Genomic DNA, 25,496 nt, shown 5'->3' with positions numbered 1-25,496 from the left:
ATGAGTCTCAGGAATATCAAAAGTTAAATCTTGATTTCATCACTAGGAAGAATGTGTTTTCCTTGGAGAAAAATTGACTATCTATTGTCAGAAGGACCAGTGACATAAAACACTTATTTTTCTTGGGATACCATGATGAATAGTTTGTTCATATAAGTTATCTTGCGAAGGTCAAACCGTGTGAATCCTAACTCATCGGTTTATACATTAATTTTACTGTTAATCCACTTTTATTTAAATAAAGTCACTTTAAGTAAAACATAATCAATCTCTCAAATTTCCTCAATGACCCTAAAGTACAATTTAAATGCTATTATAGAATTCTTATCTTTGGAACCCGAGAAGTACATGGATTCAATATCAACCATAACCCTACTATTTTTCATTGTACTATATATGACCATCCTTTGATTTTTTTCTAAAAGGAAAATGTACTAATGTTGTATGCAGTACAAGTTACTACATTAAATTTAGGCATGTATGAAATCTATTTAATTTTCTCATATGCACTTCCATCATTAGAAATTCTTTCATTAAACGAATTTATGAAACTCTTGTCATGCTCTTTCAAAAACAACTTTTCACTTATTCGGGGGAGTTTTTCCTTGATAAGTCTTTTGTGAGAGGATAAGTAAGGTTAAACTTCATAAAAATTATTCAATATATACAATTGTGCTGGAAAAAATACATTTCGATTCATTGACTTAATAGTTAAACCTTGAGTACCTTTATATATTCCATTATGATGAGACTTTGGAATTCCTATTGAGTCTTCTTCTAACAAACAATTTGAACAAAACTCAATAACTTCTTCAATGATGTACCTTTCAATAATTAAAGCTTGCGGAAACTGATTATTTGTTGTATACCTTTTAAACATGTTTATGTCTCGCTATACTTGATACATCCACCTTAAATGAATGATAAGTAGTTTTTGCATCGTCAATTCTAGTCGTTTTCCTTTAGTATTTTATTGTATTTTGCACGATTTCCTTTCATTTGTCATGTTTTATACTTTTGTTTGTGTTTTCTTGTTAATTTCAGGTTTTAATGAGCATCAAAGACAAAGAGGGATCAAAGACAAGAAAAACTGGTCAAAATGGTAAAAAGACAATTTCTCCCATACAAAAACAAAGAGTTGCTACGGCCACCCGTAGCTGCTGCTACATGCCATAGTAGAAAGAATCCCCACACACACACACACCATTTTGATGCTTTCTAGTAGTAGATACAGAGACCCGTTGCGTCCACCATAACAGTTGCTACGTGCCATAACATGGAGGCGAGAGAAAGTTTAAAGATTTGTTTGATTTCCTTAGTAGGATTGATTCTCTCTTAGTTGTGGCTCTTAGGCAATATTGGATCTCTACCATATCTGAATATTTCACATTGAACCAAATATATCTTGCACTTTTATTATTTTTACTATAAAACTCATATCCTATTATGACTTTAAGGTTCACAACTTTTGTCACTTTTCATTCCTAGTTTCTAAGTTTCTTTTGTTTTATTTTTCTCTGTAACTCAAGCCTCTAAGGGAGAAACTTGTGGAACAAGGTTTATTCATAATTCAGGTTTCATAATTCATTCTCTTTATATTATTCATCTAATGTGATTGATTGTTATTAGTTTGATAATGAATACCTCTGTGATTATATTTTCCCTCACCATTAGTGAGTAGTTCTCTAGGGACTAGGGGTTATGGGGGTTAATTCATGACCTATTGTATGACTCATTACTTTAAATTGAGAGAATTATAATTAAACTTATTATATAATATGATTTCATGCATTCGAACTTCGTTAAGAATGTAAGTGGTTCTCAGGTATCGACCGTAGTCTGAAAGGATATGTGCCGATACTAGAGCACAAATTTTTAAACAACATAATTTGGAAGATGTGAAAGCCGACGAACGAATTTGAGAAACATATATCTAGAAAAAAGTAATGACTCGTCGAATAATAATCCAGACGATACGAAAGATGGCGGATTTTTCGTCGATGATAGAGGAAATGCACTAGCAAAAGCAAGTAGTGCCCAATTTTATCTATTTTCTATAATTTATGTAAAGTTCTTGTAATAGGTGTAACAAGGATCGTATGATTGTGTTAGAAATATGAACTGTAATCCCGAGTCATGTTTTCCCCAATTTGAGATTTAAGTGATTTTTTAGTTAAGTTGTTTTCATTTAATTGTTTTTCTATTAAGTTGTTTACCAAAATCCCTATTTTTGTTTTTATAGATATACACCGCTAAGAAAAAATTTGGTACTTAAACCATTGGTCTTTGTGGTTCGATATTTATTTTATTACTTCGCGACAGTCGTGCACTTGCGGTTGCATTAAGTTTTTTGCACTGTGTCGGGGACCATTTGCATTTAATATTGAATTTTTTTTTATCATCGTATATCCTAGAGATTACTTTTCGGTTTGTTTTATTGTGTTTGTTGTGGTTCTGGCTGATCTTGTATGCGTAGAACTCATTCTGTTGATAACTTTGTTGGGCTCGTAGAAGAAATCAAGCATTTCTTACTTGAGAGACACTGAAATCTTGGATTACAAGATATGGTCGATCCAGTTAATTCTAAGCCCCTTAAAGATTATGTTATTCCCACCGAAGAGGAACCGCGTTGTACTATTGCGCACCCGACGATTTCAGTTAATAATTTTGAACAAAAACTTTCCTTGATCAGTATGGTGCAACAAAACCAATTAGCTGGTTTACCTTCGTAAAATCTGAACCTTCACCTTTCTATTTTTGTTGTTAATTATTTCCTTTTTCTTTAAGAGATTGTGCATTTGCTTGGCTTCAATCTTACCCGCCAATTCTATTACTTCATGAACCCAATTGAAAGCGACATTTCCTGTGTGGTACTTTACGGCAAGTAAAAAGAACTAAGTTAGGAATGAGATAAACAACTTTAGGCAAGAAAATAGGGAATACTTGTTTGATGTGTGAGAGCATTATAAAGATTTGTTAAGACTATTCCCTTTCCATGGGCTTGAGAAGTGGATGATTATCCGTACCTTTTACAATGGGATCCTTTACTCCACAAGGATGACCTTATATGCAGCTTTTGGAGGAGCCCTAATGAATAGTTCTAAGATGTAGCCTATAATTTGATAGAATATATGGCAAAAAACCACCACTCATGAGGAAGCGTGTGACAAGTTGTCGCTAAGTCTACTCCTAAAACTGGTGGTATTTATGAGGTTAAGGTGTTTGATCATATGAAGGCTAAGGTGTATGATCTTTACCAAAATATAGATATCCTAAGCATCACACCTTTTGTACCTACTATTCCACCCCCTGTTGATTCTGTTTCCCTTGTCACTCGCTACTATGAAATATGTAAAGTTAATGGGCATACCGATAAATATTGTCAAATCATCCTCATGAGAGGATCCACTTAAGAAAATGTTAACTTTGTGAACAATAACCAAAGAAAAAATCCATACTCTAACATCTGTAACTAGAGATGGCGTGACCACCCCAACTTCTCTTATAGGAACAAAAACCTCCAACAAGCCATGGGACCTCCGGGTTTCCAAAAACCTACGCAACCCGAGCCTAAGAAGTCTAACCTTGAAATTTTGATGGAAAATTTTCTTTTGACACAAACTCATCAAAACAATAACTTCAGAAATAAAAAACTTCTCACCAATGAGGCGCTTAGGCAATTCAACACTAAGGTTGATAATATTGTCACTCATACCAAAATGTTGGAGACTGAATCTCCCAATTGGCACAACAACAAGACGTTTCTTCCGTACCTCTCGGGTCATTTATGGGACATCCCGAACAAAATCCTAAGGGGCATTTGAATGTCGTGACAAATTGTAGTGGTAAGGAAGTGGGTAGTTTGAATGAGAGAGAGACATAGAGGTTGAAGTGAGTGTGCCAACACCACCTATAAAGGAGGTTATTGAAGAGGTTTAGAAGGAGGAACACTATATTACTCCTCCCCCTACAAACTTATTGATCCTTTCCCATAAAGGCTTGTGAAAGCCAAAGTGGAGGCCTAATTAAAGAAGTTCGTGGAACTTCTCCAGAAGATCCACCTCAATGTGCCTTTCACCGAGGTACTAACTCAAATTCCCTCATATGCAAATTTCTTAAAAGATATCATTTCCAATAAAAGAAAGCTAGAGGACCATGAATGCATGGCCACAAAACTTAATAATATTGTCGTGATTCAAAACACGGTAATCCCTATGCTCAAAGATCCGGGAAATTTCTCTATCCCTTGTCATATAGGTACCATGGACTTTGGGAGAGAAATTTATGATCTAGGATTTAGTGTTAGGTTAATGCATTTGTCCATGTGGAAGAAGTTGGATATGGGAGACATGAAACCTACCAATATGTATTTGCAACTTGCTGATAGATCGATTAAGTATCCTATAGGTGTGTTAGAGGATGTCCCGACGAGAGTTAGAGAGTATTATGTGTCTGTTGACTTTGTGATAATGGACAATGATGAAGATTTTCAAATCCCGATAATTTTAGGAAGGCATTTCTTAGCTACGACGGTGACCATCATAGATGTCAAGAGAAGGAAGTTGACATTTGAAACGGGAGTAGAGAAAAATGAATTCATTTTAGCAAAACTATTGAAGAACCCTTATTTAAGGAATTGTTATTATTTGGTGGACTTGTTAAGTGGTTGTGTTCAAGAGAACGCACCAGAACCTCATCCGACCACTAAGTTGGAAAAAAGTTTACTAGTTGGCACTAGGATTGAGAAGGGTTATGAAGAAGCCTTGGGGGAAATTCTATCTCCGCTAACCAAGGCCCCAATGTTTATGTTAAGAAAGGTCGTAAGTCCAAGAACCATAAGCCCCACCTGGGTCCAAAAAATAATGAGTTTAAGGATAAGAAGAGAATGAAAGAGAAAGTCTGTGAAAAGTCATACCAAAAGTATGAACCTCCACATAGGAGGAAGAGAAAAGTAATAAGTTGCATGGAATAGATGTCTAGAGTAAATTGGATCCCATCAATGGCTAAGAGACATGTTAAGGATTCAAATTTGAAGGAGGCACCCTATTGAGTTGAGGGTTTAAGTTGTCAAGCTCAACGACCTTAAACAAAGAGCTCTGTGGGAGACAAATCACACTTTTTCACACTAATTTTTTTTTGTTTGTTTCTTTTTTCAGTTAATAAAGAGCTCGCAAGAACAAAATCAGGAAAGTACCAAATTGTTGGAAAAGTCTGAGAAACATTGTTCATAGAATCATCCCCGGAAGAAAAACCCTATAACCCAAAGAAAATAAAATTCTCCATAGAAAAAATAGAGGCCTACTAGGATTACCCGTAGCACTTGCTATGGGCCGTAGCAGGCCCAACCCCAAACCCTAAAAATACCAACCATTCACCTTGGGAAACAACACCCTACTACGGACTACCATAGCAGGGCATGAAGGGGGAAGATCAAAATTTTGAATCTTTTTCAAACTCGAATCATTTCTAGGGACCACACACACCTTTTATCACACCAATTATCACCCATTAATTTTCTTCAAATACCCAAAATCTGATTTTTAACTATCATTACCATCAATCATTCTCTTTCCAAATCTCTCATCTTCTTCAAACTCTCTAAACTTTTTTCAAAACCTTCACAAAATCTCCATTGTTCTCAACAACAAATCCTCCACCTTTACCTTCATACTACCCCCAACCATCAAACCACCTTTACAAAACATCAGCATCCACCATCACAAGCCTACTTCAGGGCACACATTCCCCAAATTCTTCACTTCAAAAATTTCTCAAAAAGTTCTATTCATCAATGGGACCTAAGAGGCTTGACAAGGGAAAACAAGTGGCGGAGTCATCAAGCCCTTGCAAGAGAGGAAGTACATGTTCATAAAATCCTCAAAAAATCATCTTTGAAGACGACTCACACGCAAAGTGGTACTCCACGCTCGTCAAGCAGTGGATCACTTCATCAAGGTACAATTGTGAAAACACCCTCACTACTTTTGGCCTAAAATCCTAAATAGATAGGATGTTCCATTCGATTGGTTTACTTTATTTCATTTAAAAGGAAGTGCCTATCTTTGATAGTATTACTCTTGAGTTCTTAGGACATTAGACTTTAAGTTGCAAAAAAAGTATATTGATGGAATGATACTATTATGGCACTATCAAATTCCTTTTATTTAATTAAAATCAAGAGCTAAGTGTAGAGGAATTTGGGCATATCCTCTAATTGCCCATTTATTGGTCGGGTGATGTCCCGAAGGAGTTTGATGCCAAGAGTTTTTGGTGTTCTATTTTTTATGATCATTTTTATACCACCGTGGGGGCTAAGGCCTACACTATTCAAATCCCATGCTTTTGGTATGCACAAAAGGTGTTTTCCTACACCTTATTTGAGCGAAGTGATATTACTATAGTGGCTACCCAAAAGTGTCACACCCTAAACCCAGAACTTATAAATAAAGCATCACACGACAATTTAAGGTGTCACTAATGATAATCCTTCGAAAACACATCAAATCATTTGAACTACGCAGCGGAAAAAGATTTTTAACACAAATTTATAAATAAGTTATAAACTCCAAAATAATAAATCCAATAACAACTTCAAAAACATAATAACTCTCGTCCCCGATGTTACACGATCAGAGCAGTAAACGACTAATGTATTATAAAGCGACTAAAGTAAAAGCAAATAGTAGCTCCAACAAGTCACCTTCCAATATACAACAACGATGAATCACTTTTGAGTATCCGCAAGATGTCCATAGTGGACAAAATGAAGCAAAAGGGGTGAGAAACAACGTTAAAATAAATAGTGTAAGAAATGTTAAGCTAGAGAATATACAACAAGCATTCATTCATTACACAATCAACAACAACATAGTCTCACACCCATTCATAACAACATGTACATATTCACAACGAATCAATAACATCATGAACAATAAACTACATATACAAATATGTATATAATGTACTCCATAGTTGACTCATCATGCATGCGGTTCCATTTATGAACACTCATGTTCATCTCGTTCCTGAATCCCAATCATAGGACCAAAGCACACCAAATCATTACCATCACCATATGTAACACTTCACCGATTCCCATCTAGAACCAGCTACTTGCTCATGATTTCCCACGATAGGACCATACCACATAAAAACTGGATCGAACCTCGTACACCATGATGCATGACTCTCGATAACATTCATTATCACAAAAATAATCACTAAAATAATCACCAAAGTAATCACTGTAAGACCCCAATTTTGACCCTAAGATCCCTCATGTTATCTCATCATATACGCTGGCTTAGGGATCACACCTTGTCATCCTCCTTACCCCTCATTCATTGGGTTTGCATTGGGAGAGATCACCAAGAACATTTTATTGTATCATACTTTGGTTTTTACTTGTTTGCTAACCCAAATACCAAAAACATGTCAATGCATAGTCTACTTCTTTTGTAGGTAGTGTATGTGTTCACCCATGCTCCAACAAGCTCATATCTAGGGTTTAAGACCCTCAATGCAAGGATATCAATCAAGAGATGGTTTACATTGGATCTATACATCATATATGGATCCCCATAGTCTTCACATATCATTTTGATCAAGAAATCATCAAGAGTTTGAAGCTTGTTTGCCTTGGAAGCCCTAATTCATATGGGTTTCGTGTGTGACTTCCTCAGCAAGTTCTTCATCATTTGATCAAACATTTCAAGGGATACTTCATATTACATCATATTATGCATATATTATACTCCATGAGTCTAAAAGATCAAGATAACTTCAATATTTCAAGTTGGTTCAAGGTGGTTGACCAGAGAAAGTCAATTGGTCAAAACTCGGGTTCCCTAGACCGTATCTCCTACAAGTTTTGTCATATGAAAATGATTCCAAGATAAACTTTACTCCTTATGACATTCCAAACAACTTTCATGTTTAACTCAAGAGTTATTTTTTCTTGGAAAGTCATTTTCTATGGTGAAATATTATAGGTGATTTTGTTTGAACCCTAGTTAGGAGGTCAACTTCCAAGGACCATAACTTGCTCAATATTTATGAGATGAAAGCAATTCGAGTTACATGATCAAATTCACGATGTCCTATCCAACTTTTATGTTTGGAAGAAGTTTAAATTCAACTTTCAAATGCATGTGCCAAGAGGAAACATTATAGGTCATTTTGGGCCATTACCATTGAACAAGTGATTTTCCTTAACTTCTAAAATGCATAACACCTTCATGCCAAATCCAAATGAGGTCAAACTTTTTACCAAATTGAATAGGTTTGAAATATCTACAACTTTCATGAAGGAACTATTTCCATATGAAGTCCATAGAATAATTTATTCAAGGTGGAAGAAGTGAACATTTGGCTTAGTACTTAGAAAATTTTCAAATATGTTTGATTTCCCAAACTTCCACCTGAAAATTCATTATGATCTAAGCTTCAAATGGAAAATTGTTCAATATTAAAGTTTTTCCCCTTGATCTCACCTTTCCAAAAAGTCCATGATCCTATCATTTGCATCAAAATTGAGGAACTTGCGCATGGCTCCCTTGTGGGATTTGTTTTAACAAGTTTTGGATTCAAGTGATCATTCATCTTTGCATGCTTCCATGTAATGACTTCAGCTTCAATTGCACACGAATTGGAGATGGATTGCATCATTCCTTAGGCCCAAATCATTGCCCATGCATCCATGCAACTTGGTTTCCAATTTTGGCAAAATTTCAAGTGGTGCAAAAATCAATTCCCTTGCCGATTTAAACAATCATGGCTTCAGAAATGACATCAACACCTTGCCCAAGCTTTGCCAAGAGAACTCAGACCCTCACACCATAGAATTTCTTAAGGATTTCATTAAAATTGAGTTTGAATTTCACCTTTTGTTTTGAAGTTTAAACTCCAAGAATTCATTGCCCTTTCCATCTCAATTGATCACTGCAAGTAAGAGGAGGAAGAATCAAGCAAATCTAGATCAAGATCAAGTTGAATTGATGCTACTCGAAGGTGAAATTTCAGAAACTTCATCTCTTCGATTCTCTCTCAATTCTTCACTATTCTTTGTGATTTTTGGTTGGCTGAAGTACTATCAATATAGGCAACAAGATTGAGTTGCTTTGAAGTCAAATCGAAGCAACTCAGTTCATGATACTCAAAATTCAAATCCCTGTATCTTTTTATATACTTATACTTGGAGAAAATTGAGGTTAGATTTGAGCTCCTGGGAATTTTTATTTGAAATAGTGTCCTTGTTTTTCATATTTCATGAAGTTGAGGTTGGACTAGACCGATGGTGATCACCGGAGAAGATGACCGGAGCTAGGGCTCCGGTGATGCATTGGCAAGTACCAAACCAGTTGATCTGGTCCAAACGTTTTAATCTTGGCCCTTGATTGTGATTACCACACGTGTGGCGCTTTGACTCAAGTCTTTAGTAGATAGCGCGTGTGGCCATCAGATCTGCCACCTCAATTAATGAGGGAGATCTGATGGGCCTTGTTTTTTTGTATTTTCTGATTTTTCATTTAATTGCTTTATTTTTCATTTAATGAGGGAGATCAGATCTGCCACCTCAATTAATGAGGGAGATCAGATAGTTGTGACTTATACATAAGTCCAATTACAATTGCTTAACATATAGATAAATTTGACCCGAAAGGCATAACATTCTAGTAAGTGAGATTGTAAGTCTCCCATCTTTCATGGTATTGTGTGAAAACTTGGCCTTTTTTCCTTCCTATGGAAAATGTCTTGGTTCAAGGATTGATGCTTGTGAATAGATGGTTGAGTGTTCTCCAAAGAATGACTTAATCAATTAAAAAGCAAAAACATCACTAACATTCAATTAACCTTGACTAACATTTGACTAAGTCTTATTAATATTTCTTTACTTTCAAGTCATTTACTTTATGCAATTTAATTTTTATTCATTTAGGATTCATTGCCATTTATATTTCATTTAACTTGTTTATGTTTATGCCATTTTCACTTTGCTTATTTGAACCATATATTGTGATTGTATATATTTGTTTCTGCATTTTGATTTTGTTTGTGGTCTTAGGACCTTAAAACACTTAATAAACAACAAAAACCCTAAAAAGTGTTTGGTGGACTGTTGATCTTGATCTGAACTTTTGGACTTAGAAGTATGCAACTTTCCCTGTGCAAAAAAGACTTGGCCAGTGCCAACATTCTGAGATCAAGTTATTGTGAACTGAGCCTTCATCCGATGCATGTCTTGGAATTCATTTGAACTCATCTACCATATTATCTTGATGAAAATTGTTGTTTTGATATGGTGTCTAAGGCTTTATTCTGAGTTGATCAAGGATCATTTCATCTGATACATGAGAAGACAAAGAAGACTGCTAGCTATGGAGTTGTTTGCTTGGATATGGATATCTTTATTTGATGCCTTGATCTTCATGATGTCTGATGTTTCTAATTTCCTGATTGATTATTGCTTGTTTCAAAGTCCAAAGGGAGAGTGGGTTTTCTATATGACATTCTTGTCTATTGGATTGCATCCTATTGGTCAGATCTTTTTAACTCTTAACTTTTAATTTTATGCTTAGGATTAGTCTCTTCATCTCCTCCCACTTCTTAAAATTCAAATCTCTCCCCCTTTTCAAAACAAATTCTTTGCTTGTAATTCCAAACTTAGACCTTATTGCAAAATAGAAACTTTGGCCTTATGCCAATAATTTTTTAAACTCCTTTTTCTTAAATCAAAATTGTAAATAAATCTAATCATATTGACTAAATTTTTGAAAAACGTCAAAAAGAACTAATAACCTCATCCAAACTTTTGGGCCTTTTGTGACTTTCTCATTAACCTTTTGTTAAAAGCAACTCACTCACTTTGAAATTGTTACCACGAACTACGAGGTTTTGATCCCTCATTTTTATGTTGGTACGTAGCCACAAGTCTGAAGGTATTGTCAAAAACAAAAATATAATCAATGAACTCTTTTCTTATCCCCACACTCTATTTTTCTCAAACATCATTTTATACCAAAAACACACACACACACATAAAAAAGGGCTCCCTAGGAGTACCTAAGACACTTTGGGTGCAACCACCTTCCCTTTGTGTAACCATCCCCCTTACCTGTAATCTATGGCATTTTATTAGTTTTGATTTGAAAACTTCTTATCTTTGGGTTTTGTTCGTACTTTTCCCTTTTCCTTTGGAAACAATAAAAGCGCGGTGGCGACTCTGGTTTTATTGACGTTAAGCTTATCCATAGCTTGATGGTCATGAATTTACCGCTACAGAAAATAAGTGGCGACTATGCTGGGGAGTAGTCCTCGGTTTTGGGTTTAGCCTACTTTTTTTTATGTGTATATATCTGAATATTTGATATTTGTATATATTTGTTTGTATGCTATAATCTACTTGTTGTGCTTGGTAATCTCTGAATGGTGAGATAACTTCTAATCTGAACTTGAGTGCAATTAAGATAGGAGGATGATATAGTCATGTTCAACTTGTGTGGAGTAGTTCTTAACAAGTTGGATTGAGACCCATCTACTCAGTGGATACCCTTTTGGAGTTACTAATGTCACACAAGTCATTTATGGTTAGGCATTACTTTCTCTGATTTGGGGTATGAGAAGCCGAGGACTGTAGAACATTTAACCCATCTTGGCCTATTTAGGACGTAGTGCGGAGACTGTTCAGGTGTAGACCCGATAACAGTTGTTACACGATAATACACTAAGAGGAGTTTCTCTTGAGAATATTATGGGTTGATGAGCCAGTCATCATAACCTGTAATATCCGATAGATATGATTAAGACTCTGGGAACTTTTTAGGACATGATCTACAAGTTTTTATCCTTATTACACTCCTTTGGGATGGTTCTTAACTCGATTCCATGCTCGTGACTCACAATAAACCCTTTGATTCTCGGTTGATCTGATCAAGTCTCATCAATATCAATGGAACTTGGGTGTTGATAAGGTGAAAACCATAATCCACCAAAATGGATGATTGATCTTGATGATGACTTGATCCATCCCTTGACCTTTGTTTATTCTTTCCTTGTGTGTGATCCCTTGTTTGTGATTGTTGCATTCATGCATACATGCGCATCATAACATTCATCACAGAAAAATAAATTTCAAGGAACTGAGGTCTTATTTGCAAATATTTTCAGACCATGGATTGTGGACGAAGGAACACTAAGAAGTACGGTTTCAGATGTTCTGATTTGAAGGAGCTAAGGAAGTTGTCATCCTTTGTAGTAGATCCCTTGGACTTCAAGCAACGTAACGGGAAGCTTTTATCTGTGTTATCTATTGATGTGGTTGAAGGACTTTTGAGTGTTTTGGTTTAGTTCTATGACCCTTTCTACCATTGCTTCACTTTTCCTGATTTTCAGCTTATGCATACATTAGAGGAATATGCCCATCTCTTGGGAATACCCGTTTTTGACAAGGTACCTTTTAGTGGATTGGAGGAGATTCTTAGATCTCATATCATAGCTGAAGCTCTGAAGAAATCCAAGATTGAAGCTCATTTGGTGAAGAAAGGAGGAATTATGGGGTTGACTTCTGGTTTCCTCATTGGAAAAGCTACTAACTTTGCTTAAGCCGGTAGTGTGGATGCTTTTGAATCCGTCTTTGTATTACTCATCTATGGTCTAGCTTTGTTCCCTAACATTGACGGTTTTGTTGATGTTAATGCCATTAAAATCTTCTTGATTGGGAATCTTGTTCCTACTATATTAGGTGACATGTATTTCTCTTCGCATTTAAGGAATTCTAAAGGTGGTAGGATTATTGTGTGTTGTGTTCCTCTTATGTACAAGTGGTTTAATTCGCACTTGCCTCAGACACCTGCTTTCTTGGAAAACAAACAATGTCTAAGGTGGTCCCGGAGACTTATGTCTCTCATTAATGATGATATTGTTTGGTATGATTCTGAATTGAGTAGTGTGGATATTATTGACAGTTTTGGTGAACTCTCTAATGTGCCCCTCATTGGTACACAAGGAGGAATCAACTACAATCCTGCTTTGGCTCATCGTCAACTTGGGTTCCCCTTGAGAGATAAACATAATAACACCCAGTTAGAAGGTCTTTTCTATCAAGAGGGTAAAGATCCCTAACATTTGAAGAAGAAGATGATACATGCTTGGCATAATGTGCATAGGAAACGAAGATCCAAGCTTGGTCCGCGCAACTGTGTAGCTTTGGAAGCTTACAATATTTGGGTGAAGAAGAGAGCTTTGGAGCTGAAGATATCGTATGCTTGTGAAATACATATTTATTTGACTGTGGCTGAGCCATCAACTCTCCCTAACCAAGATATAGAGGAGTTGGAAGACACACTCACTAAGATGAAACAATAAAGACATATGGGAAGAGCGGTTCCATGCTTTAAGTCGAAAGCATGGGGAGTTGCAACTTGGGTCGAAAGACAAGGATGCACTTATTAAACTTCTTGAAGACCGAGCAGTGAAGAGACAGAGAGAGCCATAGGGTATGCCTTCCTCTAGTATGCCTCAACCTTCCGGTGCTTGGAAGAAGATTATTGATCAACTTGTCCTTGAGAAGGCTCGGATGAAGACATCTTTTGATTCTGAGATTCTTAGATCTCGTATCATAGCCGAAGCTCTGAAGAAATATGAGATTGAAGCTCATTTGGTGAAGAAAGGAGGAATTATGGGGTTGACTTCTGATTTCCTCATTGGATCATCCTAAGTTCAGAGCTTCAGCTATGATATGAAAAGTCCAAATGGATCATCCTAAGTTCAACAAGGTCAAACAAAGTTTGACAATTTTTTATAGCATTTTTAGAAACCAGAAACTATTTTTAAACAATTAAAAATGAATAAAAAATAACCTAATTGAACTAAAATCTCAAATAAATCTCAAATCAATTAATAAATTGATGAGAATATTTTTCATTGATTCATCATCATTGGAAACTATTTAAAATGAATTAAAAATAACCAGAAAAGAGAAAATTCACAAAAAACTATCAAATGACAAAAATAAAAATATCAAAAATCATTTTCAGAAACTAGAATTAAAAAGGGAAATAATGCAATTGGTCCCATATTTTTTGGAATTAAAATGAAAGAGTTATGAATTTTTGAATTAAAATGAAATAATGGAAAATAAAATAGAAAATCAGAAAAGCAAAAAAATCCGCGCGCGTTAGATCTGTCTCATTAAATGACATGGCATATCCAAAGGTGGAGAGACGCGCGCGCATCATGGTCTCCAGTCAACTGAGAAACATATTGAATTAATAAAAGTCATAAGAATGGAAAGCTGAGATTAGATCTGGAGATTCAATCCGGCCAGAGTTACAGGTATGGAAAACTCAACCAAAATAAGCGATCCTCATATCATTGGAAAGCTGGGGTGATGTACATCACCCCTGTGCCATTGGTTTTCACTCTAGATCCTCATAGGAAGAGAAATCAGAGATGGAAAATAATGGAGTTCAAACTAAACTTGATGGATTTACAAAATTAAATGCACAATTCAAATGCCTCTTATGAGAGGACTTCAGACAAGCCAATAAACACAAGAAATGAGCAAGGATTAGTGAGTTTCGATTGAAAAAAGTTTGAACATCCTTCTTTAAAATGTAGATCTATGAAGCACGATCTCTTCCAACTCTTGATTGCAGTGTGTTCTTGAGATGGAGATGGAGCAAGGCTAAGGAATTTAAGTCCAATAATCAACCAATGAAGTTGAAAATTGGATCTAAAAAATGAAAGTGGAATTGCACAATTCCTTTAGAGTGAGGTTTGGATTGAGTTCTGCAGCATATAAGGCGCCTTGAGGTTGATGAATGGTGAAGCCAAGTAGCTCTATTTATAGCAAAAGGCAATGCAAGTCATGGGAATTTCATGTGTGCATGAAGTGAGGGCCTTCATGCATGGGCCTGTACAGGAGCATTGAAGGCCCAAATCCAATTGATTTGGCATGCTGAAGTCATAATAAGATGAAATGGACGTGCAAATGTAATTTATTTGGCTTGTGCATGGAGTTTTCAAATGGTTTCTAAAAAGGCACATGAATCTTCTCCTCTTCGAAATTGCCTCCTCCCAAAATGAAACTTGGCTTTGTGGGTAATGGTTGGAAAGGTCTTGACATGAGGATCAATTGTTATATTGAACACAAATCCATTTGGAATTGGGAAATTAATGAAAATTAGTCATAAAGTTCAAGGTGCAAAACATGTGTATGTGAAATTTTCCAAAATGGACCAACTTTAAGCCCTTCTGTTTCAATGATGCAAGCCTCAAATGACAAAACCTTCAACATAAAAGTTATAGATATATTCAACATAATCAATTTGGACTCAAAGTTTGCATCATTTGGATTTTTTATGAGAAAGTTATGGGCACTTAAAGTTAGACTTTTTCACATTTCAATGTCTTTGGCCCAAAGTGACCTATAATGTTTTGCATTATCACATGTGTTTCTTTTAGGATTACGAAATTTTGTTAAACATAACAAATGAATTAGACATCTTAAACTTTCCAATGAATTTGATCCCACCTCAAAAATCATGAAAAATGAGTGAGTTACGTCCTTGGGAAGTTGACCCAAAATTAGGGTTTCAGTCAAAATGACCTATAATGTTTTGAAATGGATGATGACCTTACAAGCTTCAAATCAATTTTTGATGAACATGAAAGTTGTTAATATGGTTCTTAAGAACATGTTTTCTCTTGGGATCATCTTCATTTGAAAAACACATTAAAAGTTAGGTCTCAGTGGATTCCGAAATAGTTAGATGAATTGACCGATCAACCTCTCAAGTCCAAACTTCACACCTTGATGAATGAATGATTGAGGAAACTCAAATATACACATATATGCATGAAATGATGAATTAAAGAACTTCCCTTGGTTATATTTGATCATGGTTTGAGGTTGCTTCATGAGCAAGGCACAGTTGATGCACAGTTGAATTAGGGTTTCCTTGGGAATCAAGTCTAAAGCCCTTTGGTTTATCTTGATCAAATTGACAAATTGAGATACTTGAGAGACATATATGATAATTGAGTGCTTTGTGATCCATTTTCATGCTTTCTTTCAACTTCATCTGGCCATATCATTGAGCATAGGGGCCTCCTAGAAGCCTTAGATCTTGTGATTGTTCAAGCTACAAAACAAAAGATGTTAGTGACATATTTTTGTGCTTTTGGTTAGTAAACAAAATAAGAAAAGCAATAATGTACAATTCAAGAATGCTTGGTGGTCTCAAACCAACTCACACAAGTTCCCACCCAAAGTTTAAGGAGCCAAGATGCTATGATCCTTGAGGCAAATGCAAAGTGCAATGATATGATGCCATGAGGGATCTTAGGGTCAAAATTAGGGTCTTACACCTTTCACCAGGGAGCCCCTGGCCTTGACATAAAGAACTACTATCCGTTGAAGTATGAAGTACTAAAGCTTGTGAAAAGTGGGATGATGTCCTTTGAGGACCGAGCACCTAATGTGAAAGCTAATCCATTACATGCTCATGGTAATGCTTCAGTCAACATGGTAGATGGTTGTCCTCGTGAGTATAAAGTTTATGATGTTCGCCATATCAGACAATCTTTGGTGGCAATTCATAAAGATATTTGTTTGGTCAGTGGCTGTGAGCATGACCATGATGATTGTGTGATATGCAGTGTGAACCCTCAAGGATGTGTTATTGTCAAGAGGGATATTCAGAGGTTGATGGATGTAGGTCTTATCCAAATTCGTCAGTCGAGATATGTAAATGATGTGAATGTAATCGTTCCAGTGTTCAAGACCCCTGAGTGGGTAGTTATTTAGTTTGATAGTAACAACGGCAACAACAACAATAGATCGGTATCACCATTAGTAATACGGTTAGCGGGCCCTGTTACGTATGCATCCGATAAAGCTGTGCCTTATCAATACAACGCCACGATGGTTAAAAACGGTCAAGAGTTTCCTTTACCAGTTGTAGACTCCATGGTGAGTATAGCTGATATGGCGAAGGTGACCCGTAGTGGTCATGTATTCGGTCCGGTCTTTCCGAAAGAGGTAGAAGATGCTGCAACCAGTAAGAAGGCAGAGATCCCAGTGATGAATCCGGTTAGCACTCCAGTGTGTCAGTCTGGTGAATCCGGAAAATTGAAGGCTAATGATGATGATGAAGTTTTGAAGTTAATAAAGAGAAGCGGGTTTAATGTGGTGGAGCAGTTACTCCAAACCCCATCAAAAATATTCGTGATGTCCTTATTAATGGATTCTAAGGCACATAGGGAGGCATTGCAGAAAGTGCTCGAGCAGGCTTATGTTGAGCATGATGTGACTGAGGGACCAGTTTGATCACATTGTTGCCAATATTACTTCTTGCAATAATTTGAGTTTTTGTGATGAAGAGCTTTCTGAGGAAGGCAGAAATCACAATTTGGCACTCCATATTTCTATGAACTGCAAGGAGGACGCTAAGTCCAATGTGTTGGTTGACACTGGGTCATCTTTAAACATGCTTCCAAATTCAACTCTGTCCAGAATTTCATACCATGGCGGCCCGATGAGGTACAGTGGCGTGATTATTAAACCGTTTGATGGTTCCCATAAAACCGTCATTGGTGAAGTGGACCTTCCAGTTAAGATAGGTCCGAGTGATTTCCAAATTACTTTTCAAGTGATGGATATCCACCCGGCCTATAGCTACTTGTTATGAAGGCCATGGATCCATGAAGCTGGAGCAGTGATGTCTACTCTACACTAGAAGTTGAAATTTGTGAAAAATGGAAAGCTTGTCGTTGTTGGTGGAGAAAATGCGCTATTAGTGAGCCATATGTCATCCTTTTCTTATGTTGAAGTTGAGGAGGAGGTTGGAAATCCGTTCCAAGCCTTGTCTATTGCTGAAGAGAAGAAAACTGGGGCACCCATGTCTTCTTTAAAGGACGCACAAAAGGCCATTGAGGCTGGCAACATTGATCAATGGGGCCGTATGATAGAGATTTTCGAGAACAAGAATAGGGCTGGATTGGGATTTCAACCAGGGTCGTTCAACGTCAAAGCTGAAGTTATGCAACCGAGTTTCCACAATGGAGGGTTCATTTGTGGTAATGATCAACACTCAGCTGTTGTGATTGAGGACAGTGACATTGAAGATGAAGCTTGCGCCAACTTTGTGACACATGGCCAGACTTGAAACAATTGGGTTGTTGTTGACGTTCCTATTGTTATTCATCGCTCTAAGTACTTTTTTTTTTCATTTTAAGAAAAATCCTTCTCCTATGCCTAAGGGAGAAGTGAACATTGTTGGGCATTTCAATTATCATCAATAAAAGACAATTTTATTCATCCACATCTATGATGTTTTATTTTTACTTTTGCTTTTCTGAAAATTGTAATCACAAAAAAAAACATAAATAAATAATAATATTCCATCTGCATAATATTTGGTCATATTTCACTTCTCTAAAATCAAAATATCAAATTATTATGCAGGTTGGTTCTCAAACCCATTGAATATAATGATCCTACTCCCTCTCCAAACTTTGATTTTCCTGTGTTCGAAGCTGAGGAAGAAACTGATGATGAAGAAGTATGTGATGAATTATCTCATTTTTTGAGCATGAGGAAAAAGCCACTCAGCCATTTGAAGAGCAAATTGAACTAGTCAACTTGGGTATCGAAGATGATGTGAAGGAAGTCAAGATTAGGTCTCAACTGTGTCTAGAGGCGAAGAAGGGGTTGGTTGATCTTCTTAGAGAATATTCATATGTATTTGCTTGGTCCTATCAAGACATGCCTGGTTTGGATTCTTAGATTATGGAGCAAAGATTGTTGTTGAAGACAGAATGCCCATCGATCAAGAAAAAGTTAAGGAGGACTCATCCTGATATGGCAGTCAAAATTAAAGAGGAAGTGCAGACGCATATTGATGTTGGTTTTCTTGTAACCTCCGAATATTCGGAGTGGGTGGCTAATATTGTGCATGTTCCTACGAAAGATGGAGAAGTCCGCATGTGTGTTGATTATAGAGATTTGAATAAAGCCAGTCTGAAAGATGATTTTCCTCTGCCACACATTGATATGTTGGTAGACAATACAACTAAATTCAAAGTCTTTTCGTTTATGGACGGATTTTCTGGCTACAATTAGATCAAAATGGCACCTGAAGATATGGAGAAGACCACATTCATTACACCATGGGGAACATTCCGTTATAGAGTGATGCCTTTCGGTTTAAAGAATGTTGGTGCAACATACCAGAGATCTATGACCACTCTTTTTCATGATATGATACATAAAGAGATTGAAGTTTATGCTGATGATATGATTTCCAAATCAAGTGATGAAGAAGAACATGTTGAGCATTTGTTGAAGTTATTCCAGCGTTTGAGGAAGTACAAACTCCACTTTAATCCCAACAAGTGTACTTTTGGTGTTCGTTCTGGTACGTTGTTGGACTTTATTGTCAGTGAGAAGGGTATTGAAGTTGATCCTGCCAAGGCCAAAGCAATACAAGAAATGCCTGCGCCAAAAACTGAGAAGCAAGTTAGAGGTTTTCTCGGCCGCTTGAACTATATCTCAAGATTTATATCGCATATGATTGCCACATGTGCGCTTATTTTCAAGCTTCTTCGGAAAGATCAGTCTTGTGATTGGACCGAAGATTTCCAGAAAGCTTTTGACAGTATCAAATAGTATTTGCTTCAGCCTCCAATTTTGTCTCCGCCTATTGGAGGAAGACCATTGATCATGTAGTTGACTGTGCTTGAAGAGAGTATGGGCTGTGTTCTGGGTCAGCAAGATGAATCTGGAAAGAAAGAGTATGAAAATTACTACCTCAGTAAGAAATTCACCGACTGTGAGACTTGGTATTCTATGCTTAAAAAGACATGTTGCGCATTGGCTTGGGCTGCTAAGCGTCTGCGCCAGTATATGCTGAATCATACTACATGGTTGATATCCAAAATGGATCCAATCAAGTACATTTTTGAAAAGCCTACTTTAACTAGGAGGATTGCCTGTTGGCAGATGTTGTTACCTGAGTATGATATTGAATACCGATCTCAAAAAGCTATCAAAGGTAGTGTCTTGGCTGACCATTTGGCTCACCAACCGATTGAAGATTACCATCAGTGCAATATGATTTTCCTGATGAAGAGACTTTGTACTTAAAAATGAAAGATTGTGATGAACCATTGCTTGAAGAAGGACCAGAAACGGGTTCCCATTGGGGCATGGTATTTGATGAAGCTGTTAATTCATATGGTAATGGCATTGGGGAAGTGATTATTACTCCTCAAGGTACTGATTTTCCATTTACAGCTAGATTGAATTTCAAGTGTACAAATAATATGGGGCTTGAAGAGGCCATTGATCTCAGAATCATATATCTTGATGTCTATAGAGATTCAACTTTGGTTGTGAATCAGATCAAAGGTGAATGGGAGACGAATCAACCTGGTTTGATACCATACAGAGACTATGCGAGGAGGATTTCAACTTTCTTTACAAAAGTTGAGTTTCATCATATCCTCGAGATGAAAACCGGATGGCAGATTCTCTTGCAACGTTGGCTTCAATGATTGTGGTAAATTTTTGGAATGAAGTTCCCAACTATACCATAATGCGTTTGGATAGGACAACTCATGTGTTTGATGTTGAAGAGACCAAAGATGAAAAGCCATGGTATTTTGATATCAAGTGTTTCCTCCAAAATCAGATTTACCCACCTAGGGCATCTTTGAAAGATAAGAAGACTTTGAGAAAATTAGCTGGCAACTTCTACCTGAAGCATGATGTGCTTTACAAGAGAAACATCGATATGGTTTTGCTCAAATGCGTGGATAGACAAGAAGCAGACTTATTGATGACTGAAGTCAATGAAGGTTCCTTTGGTACTCATTCCAATGGACATGTTATGGCAAAGAAGATGTTGAGAGCAGGTTACTATTGGCTGACAATGGAATCTGACTGTTGCAAGTTTATGAATAAATGCCATAAGTGTCAAATATATGCAGATAAGATTCATGTTCCTCCGACACTATTGAATGTCATTTCCTCTCCATGGCCCTTCTCCATGTGGGGAATTGATATGATTGGCATGATTGAGCCAAAAGCTTCAAACATACATTGTTTCATTCTGGTGGCGATTCATTACTTCACCAAGTGGGTTGAAGTGGTATTGTATGCAAATGTAACCAAGCAAGTTGTTGTAAGGTTTATCAAGAATCAAATTATATGTCGGTATGGTGTGCCAAGCAAGATCATTACTGACAATGGATCAAACTTGAACAATAACATGGTGGAAGCTCTTTGCAAGGACTTCAAGTCTGCACATCATAATTATTCTCCCTACAGACCTAAGATGAATGGGGATGTTGAAGCTGCAAATAAGAACATCAAGAAGATTATTCAAATGATGGTTGTGACGTACAAGGATTGGCATGAGATTCTCCCATTCGCTTTGCATGGGTACTGTACATCCGTCCGCACTTCAACAGGGGCAACCCCTTTCTCACTTATTTGTGGCATGGAAGTTGTGCTCCTAGTAGAGGTTGAGATCCCATCATTATGTGTCTTGATAGAAGCCAAGTTGACTGAAGCTGGATGGCGCCAAACCAGATATGACCAGTTGAATTTAATTGAAGAGAATAGATTAACTGCCATGTGTCATGGTCAGTTGTATCAACAAAGAATGAAGAAGGCGTTTGATAAGAAGGTCATGCCTCGTGTGTTCAGAGAAGATGACCTTGTGCTGAAAAAGATTCTATCTTTCAAACTTGACGCTACGGGAAAATGGACTCCTAATTATGAAGGCCCGTATGTTGCTAAGAATTCCTTTTCAGGCGACTCTTTCATTCTTACAACTATCGTTGGTAAAGAGTTCACTCGCCCTGTAAATGCCGACGTAATCAAGATATACTTCGCCTAAAAAGAAAAGAACAACTTGCTAAGTTGAAAACCCGAAAGGGCGACTTAGGCAAAAATGAGCGTCTCGGTGGATTGAAAATCCGAAAGGGAGATCCAGGAAAAAGTTAGAGACATAAAAAAAATTCATCCTGGTAGGTTGAGTACCCCACCTTAGGGCAATCTAGGCAAAAATTAGGGATCATGGCATGTAACTGCATTCGGCTGGTCCCGACCTTTGAAACAAGTTTTGAGCAAGTCATTTGGTTTTGATTCGTCATTCTTAACCAAAGCCAAGATCACAGTGGATGTTGGAGTTGGTAGGAAGAGTAGTGATCATTGTATTCAATGTAGCCATTTCCATGTAAATTACCATTTTCAACTTTGTAAAGATTCATGGAGTCTTGTCATTTACAGACTACCATTCTATTAAATAAAGTTGAGCTTTTGATCCAATTGTTTCTACTCTTATTTATTTCAGCTAAATAAAATTGAATTTTTATGATGATAATTTTGAAAAGAATTAATAAATTAAAATCATTCTTCTTAAGAATATGAAAGGAATTACTTTAAAAAGCGATTTCAGTAAGGAATATCAACAACAATCCGAGAATAGGCAAGTCCTGACAATGCGAAGCCTCGTTGGTCTTCCCTCAAGCAGTTGGCTGGACAATAATTCCCAAACAATTCATCATTTATCCCCAGTAGAGTTGAACTGGTGATCAATCCTTTTTGCAAATTTTCCCAGCTAAGTTGAAGGCTCACATCCTCAGCAATTTGGCTCAGACCCCGTGCAGAGTTTTATCTCCTGTATTCCCCGGCTGAGTCCATCTTCAGATATCGAAGATATCTGATTCCCGACAGTGTTTGGTCTTAAGTAATGTTTGATTTGGTCCCCTGCGAGGTTGTCCCCATTTAATATGGTGTTGACCTAAAATTCCCCGCAGAGTTGACAACTTGGATCCTCATCAGATCTTTTTCCCCTTTCCCCAACTAGGGTTGAGTTATTCAGAGCCAGATTATTGGTGTTCATCCCCCAACATTTTTTCTCCAATTGGTGTTCCCATCTTGTTGAGATTAGCCGAGTGTTGCAGTGGTGATTCAAATCTGTGATATTTTTATCCTTTGTGATAGGTTTTGTCAGCATAATCATCAAACATATACATATTCATGCATAAAATACATCATCAAATGTTTCATTATGCATTTGTTATTGCATTTGATGTTATCATTCTGATTCCCTGCTACGGTGACATTATCTCCCCATGTAGGTTTGATGCGTTTGTCCTCCTTCAATGGTAGAGTGTCATCCCATTAAGCAGAAAGAATTTAACCTTCCTTTGCTTTCCCCAGCAGATTCGTTTTCACAGGCAATCTATCCTTGATATGTTCATCCTAACCGATAACGGATATTCTCCCTTTGTGGTTTTCTACCCAGTAAAAAGGTAGTTGTAATTCCTGTTTCATTCCCAAAGGGTTAATCCTTGATATGTTCATCTTAACCGATGACGGATTTTCTCCTCTTTGCGGTCTTCTGCCCAGTAACAGGTAGTTGTAAATCATGCTTTCCCCTGCTGAGTCTATCATTGATATGTTTACTTTAACCGGTGACGGATATTCTCTCTTTGGTATTCTATCCAGTAGCTGATAGATATCATTCCTATTTTTCCTTGGAAGTCTATCCTTGATATGTTCATCCTAACCGATGACGAATACTCTTCCTTTTTGAGTTTATCCTTGATATGATCACTATAATCGGTGACATATATTCTCTCTTTGGTCTTCTTCCCAGTAACCGATAGTTGTAAACTCTATTTGATATTTTCCCCAGTAGGCAATTCTTACCCAACAACTAGTAATGAATGCACCTCCTGTTTCTCAGCGAGTCATCCTTGATATGTTTACCCTAATCGGTAACGAGTGTCTCTCTATCAGAGTACATTATCTTCCTACCCAGTAACTGATAATAGATAATATACTTCTGGTACTCTTGCGTTGAAGTTCATTCTTCCTCAGTTGAGTTTGGATGCGTATTTCCTTAGTGAAGTCGTCAATTCCCTGTTTGGTTCGAGTATTTCAGTTTTGTTCTGATTTACCCATTTCTCCTGCAGATTTTCCCTTATCCCAAACCGAGTCCTTCCATTGATTTATTTTCATGGAATTCTTCTCATGTCTCCAACAGTTTTTAAGGCGTAGCCTGACCTACGCACAACTTCTTATCCCCCTAGAGTCTTTGTCTCACTAGATAGTTTTCCTTATGGAATGCATTATGCTCATGTAGACTTTCAGTCTCTCAGGATTCTTTTCCTTTGTGGCAGTATGTTCCCTGCAGAGATTATTTTTAACATTCATATCATATGCGTCATGAGGTCTCTTAGGGACCAAAATTCATTTCTATATGTTGTTATTTAACTCCATTCTACTGAGTTGATACCAAGATTTTAACCTTCATATCCTCAGTTAGAATGTCCTTAAATAGGGGCAGCTGTAAGACCCCAATTTTGATCCTAAGATCCCTCGTTCTATCTCATCATATGAATTAGCTTAGGGATCACACTTTGGCATCCTCCTTATCCCTCATTCATTGGGTTTGCATTGGGAGAGATCACCAAGAACATTTGATTGTATCATAATTTATTTTTTCCTTGTTTACTAACCCAAATACCAAAAATATGTCAATGTATAGTTTACTTCTTTTGTAGGTAGTCTATGTGTTCACCCATGCTCCAACAAGCTCGTATCTAGGGTTTAAGACCCTAAATGCAAGGAGATCAATAAAGAGATGGTTTGCATTAGCTCTAAACATTATTTATGGATCCCCATGGTCTTCACATATCATTTTGATCAAGAAATCATCAAGAGTTTGAAGCTGGTTTGCCTTGGAAGCCCTAATTCATCTGGGTATCGTGTGTGACTTCCTCAGCAAGTTCTTCATCATTTGATCAAATATTTTAAGGGATACTTCATATTACATCATATTATGAATATATGATCCTCCATGAGTCCAAAATATCAAGAGAACTTCAAGATTGCAAGTTGGTTCAAGGTGGTTGACCAGAGAAAGTCAACTGGTCAACACTGGGGTTCCCTAGACCCTATCTCCTACATTTTTTTCATATGAAAATGCTTCCAAGAGCAACGTTACTCCTTATGACATTACAAACAACTTTTATGTTGAACTAAAGAGCTAGTTTTGCTTGTAAAGTCATTTTTTATGGTTAAAGATTATAGGTCATTTTGTCTGAACCCTAGTTAGGAGGCCAACTTCCAAGGACCATAACTTGCTCAATTTTTATGAGATGAAAGCCATTCAAGTTCCATGATCAAATTAAATATGTCCTCTCCAACATTGAACAAGTGATTTTCCTCAACTTCTAAAATGCATAACTCCTTGATGCCAAATCCAAATGAGATCAAATTTGTTACCATATTGAAGAGGTTTGGAAGAGCTACAACTTTGATGAAGGAATGTTTTCCTTTTGAAGTCTGAAATTCTGGTATCAGATATAAGATGTCGAAGGTAATGTCACGACACTAATATCTGTTAATACACAATGGATAATAAACAGAATTGTAAAGCAATCAACACAAGCAATTGTTAACCCAGTTCGGTGCA

At 36.9% G+C, this 25,496-nt stretch overlaps 1 non-coding gene across 1 annotated transcript; it reads right to left on the bottom strand.

Moving 5' to 3' along the window:
* Nucleotides 1-2,896: 2,896 nt before the first annotated feature.
* On the bottom strand, nt 2,897-3,003 carry LOC127077518 (small nucleolar RNA R71). Its single transcript, XR_007787317.1, has one exon. It is a non-coding gene; the product is annotated as a small nucleolar RNA R71 (small nucleolar RNA).
* Nucleotides 3,004-25,496: the final 22,493 nt, after the last annotated feature.

This window comes from Lathyrus oleraceus, chromosome 4, assembly GCF_024323335.1.
Source record: "Lathyrus oleraceus cultivar Zhongwan6 chromosome 4, CAAS_Psat_ZW6_1.0, whole genome shotgun sequence".
In the NCBI taxonomy this organism is placed as follows: domain Eukaryota; kingdom Viridiplantae; phylum Streptophyta; class Magnoliopsida; order Fabales; family Fabaceae; genus Lathyrus; species Lathyrus oleraceus.
This window is presented reverse-complemented; position numbering and strand designations above follow the sequence as displayed.